Source organism: Oncorhynchus gorbuscha, unplaced genomic scaffold (genome assembly GCF_021184085.1).
Source record: "Oncorhynchus gorbuscha isolate QuinsamMale2020 ecotype Even-year unplaced genomic scaffold, OgorEven_v1.0 Un_scaffold_172:::fragment_2:::debris, whole genome shotgun sequence".
Classification (NCBI taxonomy): Eukaryota; Metazoa; Chordata; class Actinopteri; order Salmoniformes; family Salmonidae; genus Oncorhynchus; species Oncorhynchus gorbuscha.
The window spans coordinates 40,084-45,872 of record NW_025744874.1 but is presented as its reverse complement, the minus strand read 5'-3'; the positions used below and the strand labels follow the sequence as shown (position 1 = coordinate 45,872).

The 5,789-nt window shown below is 43.3% G+C and overlaps 1 non-coding gene across 1 annotated transcript; it reads left to right on the top strand.

The window, feature by feature from the left end:
- Window positions 1–242: 242 nt before the first annotated feature.
- On the top strand, window positions 243–324 carry trnas-gcu. The gene has a single exon. It is a non-coding gene; the product is annotated as a tRNA-Ser (tRNA).
- Window positions 325–5,789: the final 5,465 nt, after the last annotated feature.

Genomic DNA, 5,789 nt, shown 5'->3' with positions numbered 1-5,789 from the left:
AGATTCATGTATTGAAGAATAGCTTTTCCAAGGGCAACCTCAATGCTGGTATTTGAACCGACACCTCAACACACCGCATCAAGCACTTGAGACAACTCGGCCTGACAACAGATTTGTTAAATGTCTCGATGGGATCGACACTTGGCCCTGCCATTGCTCTGCCTAACTTTCATAGATTTCATTCAAGGGTTCGATACAGCAACTACAGTTTTTTAAGGTCATTTGCCACGTAGGTATTACATGATGAGGTGGCCGAGTGGTTAAGGCGATGGACTGCTAATCCATTGTGCTCTGCATGCATGGGTTTGAATCCCATCCTCATCGTGTAACCGGTACAATTCTGTACTGTATTATGGCATTGGAAGATTTTGACTTTCACAAACACTGTTAAGATTCTATATTCCACCGCGAGAGCACAGGAATTGGTATCTTGGTGGTGAAGGCGATGAACTACATGTGTGGATCAAAACACCAACCTCTTCACAAAACATATTTCCTCTCTTGCATGGCCCCACATGAATATAGAATCCCTCCACAATCCTAGAGAAACTGATAAGATTCATGTATTGAAGAATAGCTTTTCCAAGAGCAAACTCAATGGTGGGATTTGAACCCACACCGCATCAAGCACTTGAGACAACTCTGCCTGACAACAGATTTGTTAAATGTCTCGATGGGATCGACACATGGCCCTGCCATTGCTCTGCCTAACTTTCATAGATTTCATTCAAGGGTTTCGATACAGCAACTACAGTTTTTTAAGCTCATTTGCCACGTAGGTATTACATACCTTAAGGGAAGATTTCGGCAGTACCTGTATGGTTAGTGAGAAAGTCCATATTGCAAATGTACGGTCCCTTACTAGACGTCCGAAATCGTTTCTAAAATTCGCGGACGGCGTCGGGCGAGCGGCAGGGCCGGACCTACCAGGAAGTCATCAAATGAACTTTGTCGGACATTCGGTTTCCGTTTTACAAAAATAATAAGATTTAGGTCATTTTTCCGCTGTCCCGGAAATTCCCACAAGAGGGCATAAGCAATCATATTGCTATTGGACAAAACATCACGATTCACGACGGGGCCTTATCTCGAAAACTGAAAATATTTAGAAGCCGAAACTCGGTGAGCGTAGGGGCGGCATAATGGGCAGTTGGCCCCGAACAACATGGCGTCCAGGCCTCAAACGGTTTTTGAGTTATGGCCATTAAAGGTCCAAAATGAAAATAGAGAAATTATTTTTCCACTTCACGTCAAAGTCAAGGAGCCTCCGGTGTCAATAAAAAAAGAACCAGCCATTTATCTATCGTCATTTAAGAGAAATCATACAACGACACCTTGGTGATGTTCACGGATAGGTGTTTTTTTTTTCAACGGTTACAGATCCAGTTGCAGGGTGTTCTTACGAATCTTTTTAAAGTGTGCTGCGGAGCTCTGCGAGATTTCTGTGATTTTCTATGATTTTCTGAAATAACACACACTCACTAAACCCTCCGTAAATAACTCAGTTCTTAACGTAAAGACTTAAAACTCAGGATTATGTAACGGCATACCCCAATCATGATATGGGTTTATTTATAGCTTCCTGTGCAAACCGGAAGTGCCTTTAATGGTGTCACAGTGGCAGTTTCCATGGGTTAAAAAAGGTCAGATCTTTTCAAAACTTCATATGTGTGACTAGTTAACCCTCATGAACTGTAAATCAGTCATTTCTCCCAACAGATGTCAAAGAAAAGCTCTCACACGCACACACAGCAAGGATGGAGTGAAAAGTGCGGTTCTCAAAGACACAGAGAGCAGGCAATGGCATAAACATAATCTCCAGGCTGTGCAGAGTTCAACGAGACGCCCCGCTTGACCCTTCGCTCGCTCTGAGTGCAGCGACCTTGAAAAAAAGAAGGCGCAAAAGGAAGGCTGGCCCTCAATGTCATTTGCTTTTGGGTGACAGTGAGAGAACCGTTAGGGTGAGAAGCACAATTCGACCTCAGGTACGTTCCTGAGGTCCTCCCGATCCGTGCAAGCCTAACCTTGACCGTGTGGCATTAACCCTTAACAGTTACAAGAAGGTGTTTACTTCAAACAGTTTGCATTGTTTTCTCTCCCCATAGGAATATATTGCCTGCACCTCTAAATTCAACCTGAGGCCTATGTGGGTTATGAATGCCTTATGAACCTGTCTTCTATGACAGTCCATCAGATCACTATGAGGTCTACCTGTGCCGATTCTAAGCTTCCTGAAGCAACCGGAAGTGGTTAAATTGACCCAAAAGGTGTTTTGATGTACATAACCTTCAAAGGTGAAAATGACTACATTCAACCCTGTGTAGATTGTAGATCAGTCAATTCTTAACTTAAAGACTTAAAACTCAGGATTCTGTAAGTTTCTATGTCAATCAAGACATGGGTTTACTTATAGCTTCCTGTGCCAACCGGAAGTGCCTTTAATGATGTCACAGTGGCAGTTTCCAATGGTTAAAAAGGTCAGATCTTTTCAAAACTTCATATGTGTGACTAGGTAACCCTCATGAACTGTAAATCTGTCATTTCTCCCAACAGATGTCAAAGAAAAGCTCTCACACGCACACACAGCAAGGATGGAGTGAAAAAGTGCGGTTCTCAAAGACACAGAGAGCAGGCAATGGCATAAACATAATCTCTAGGCCGTGCCGAGTTCAACGAGATATCCCGCTTGACCGTAGCTCGCTCGGTCTGAGCGCAGCGACCATTAGAAAAGTAGGCCCAAAATTAAGCCTGTCCCACAACGTCATTTGCTTTTGGGTGACAGTGAGAGAACCGTTAGGGTGAGAAGCACAATTCGACCTCAGGTACGTTCCTAAGGTCCTCCTGATCCGTGCAAGCCTAACCTTGACCGTGTGGCATTAACCCTTAATAGTTAAAATAAGGTGTTTACTTCAAAGAGTTTGCATTGACTTCTCTCCCCATAGGAATACATTGCCTGCACCCCTAAATTCAACCTGAAGTCTATATGGGTTATGAATGCCGTATGAACCTGTCTTTGATAACAGTCCATCAGGCCAGTATGAGGTCTACCTGTGTTGATTCTAAGCTTACTGGACCAACCGGAAGTGGTTAAAATCACCCTAAAAGTATTTTTCCATTACCTGCCTGCAGTTTGATAGACATAGTGCATTCAACCCTGTGTAAATCAGTCAATTCTTAACGTAAGGACTTAAAACTCAGGATTCTGTAAAAGCATACCCCAGTGAGGATATGTCTTGACTTATAGCTTCCTGTGCCAACCGGAAGTGCCTTAATTGGTGTCTCAGGGGCTGTTTCGAGGGGTTAAAAACGTCAGATCTGTCCAAAACTTCATATGTGTGATTAGGCAACCCCCATGAACTGTAAATCAGTCATTTTTCCCATAAAATTTCAAAGGAAAACTAAATCACACAGACACACAACTTGGAAGGAGGGACGTATTGGGGTTTGTAGAGACAGACAGTGCATCCAATAGTTAGCTTTGTTCGAGCTAAAAAAGAACCGTCAGACCTAGAGTTCCGAAACTTTAGAAACCTGTTCTAGACCTCGGGTCGATAGTGCGTGGTGAGTTAGGTGGCTCTAGAAGGTTCTCGGACTGAGAAATAGCCTCGTACATTTGCAATGACTTCAATTCATTTTGACCATTACGAAAATGGCGACATTTAGAAAAGTCTCAGAGACACAAGACTAGGTGCATTGAAACCGGCTCGGTCCATAGAGACGGACCCCAACGTTTCGGTCCGATAGCTCATTCAAGGACCCCATAGCAAGGCATTGAAAAAAAATTGATTTTCAGCACCAATTAGGGTTTTACTCGGGCACCGAAGGACCTATTGAGCCGAAACTCGGGATTCGGGGTCGTCTCATCGAGGCCTACAAGTAACATAAGAAATGGACCCGCAGCTAGAACGTAACTACGTGTTTTATGTTTTTTTTATGGTTTGAACCAAAGGCGTTGTGAATTTTGGGCCAGCTCTGAAGTATGTGATAGTTGGCTACGAAACAGGTTGGAAAAAAGTGGGTTTAGTGTCAGTTTGTATCAGTTTGGTGTCAGAATGATATCTAATTGACTGATGGACGGTGACTTGCTGGTGACTCTTGTCCATTTGCAATATGTTTAAACAGTGAGGTACCATCACCAAAAGTGACATTCTGAAATCAACCCTAACGAGCCATTGAGATGAACCAGAATCACTGCCCAGCCATCCCGAGTTCATCGGGCCAGTCAATTTCACATTCCTGCAGGATTTTTATAGCATGACAAATTCATGATGGTACCTGCCCATTGAACCATATTGCAAATGCACAGTGACTTTGCAAAAGTGAGAAAACATAAACAAATGGACATGATGAAATCAACACAACGAGTGATGGAAAGGTACGACTCTCACTGCTCGGCCATCCTGTGTTCATCAGACCAGTCAATTTAGCATTTTTGAGCATGTCAAATTTCATATGGTAAATGCACATTGAAACGTATTGCAAATGCACGTGCATTTGCAATATGATTCTATAGTGTAAAAACATCACAAAATGGACATGATGAAGTCAACACAACGAGCGATGGAAAGGAGCAACTATCACTGTCAGGCCATCCCGAGTTCATCTGGCCAGTCAATTTTGTATTTCTGCAGGATTTTTGAGCATGTCAAATTTCATATGGTAATTGTCCATTGAACCACATTGCAAATGCACGTGCACTTGCAATATGATTCTATAGTGAAAAAACATCACCTAATGGACATGATGAAGTCTTGCCGAGGTTCAGCTTGAGGTGGTGATCCGTCATCCACACTGATATGTCTGCCAGACATGCAGAGATGGTAAGAGATGGTAAGATGGCCGACTGCCACCGCGAGAGCACAGGAATTGGTATCTTAGTGGTGAAGGCGATGAACTACATGTGTGGATCAAAACACCAACCTCTTCACAAAACATACTTCCTCTCTTGCATGGCCCCACATGAATATAGAATCCCTCCACAATCCTAGAGAAACTGATAAGATTCATGAATTGAAGAATAGCTTTTCCAAGGGCAACCTCAATGGTGTGATTTGATCCAACACACCGCATCAAGCACTTGAGACAACTCGGCCTGACAACAGATTTGTTAAACGTCTCGATGGGATCGACACATGGCCCTGCCATTGCTCTGCCTAACTTTCATAGAGACCATTCAAGGGTTTCGATACAGCAACTACAGTTTTTTAAGGTTATTTGCCACGTAGGTGTTACAGGATGAGGTGGCTGAGTGGTTAAGGCGATGACTGCTAATCCATTATGCTCTGCATGCATGGGTTCGAATCCCATCCTCATCGTGTAACCAGTACAATTCTATACTTTATTATGGCATTGGAAGATTTTGACTTTCACAAACACTGGTAAGATGGCCGACTGCCACCGTGAGAGCACAGGAATTGGTATCTTAGTGGTGAAGGCGATGAACTACATGTGTGGATCAAAACACCAACCTCTTCACAAAACATACTTCCTCTCTTGCATGGCCCCACATGAATATAGAATCCCTCCACAATCCTAGGGAAACTGATAAGATTCATGTATTGAAGAATAGCTTTTCCAAGGGCAACCTCAATGCTGGTATTTGAACCGACACCTCAACACACCGCATCAAGCACTTGAGACAACTCGGCCTGACAACAGATTTGTTAAATGTCTCGATGGGATCGACACTTGGCCCTGCCATTGCTCTGCCTAACTTTCATAGATTTCATTCAAGGGTTCGATACAGCAACTACAGTTTTTTAAGGTCATTTGCCACGTAGGTATTACAT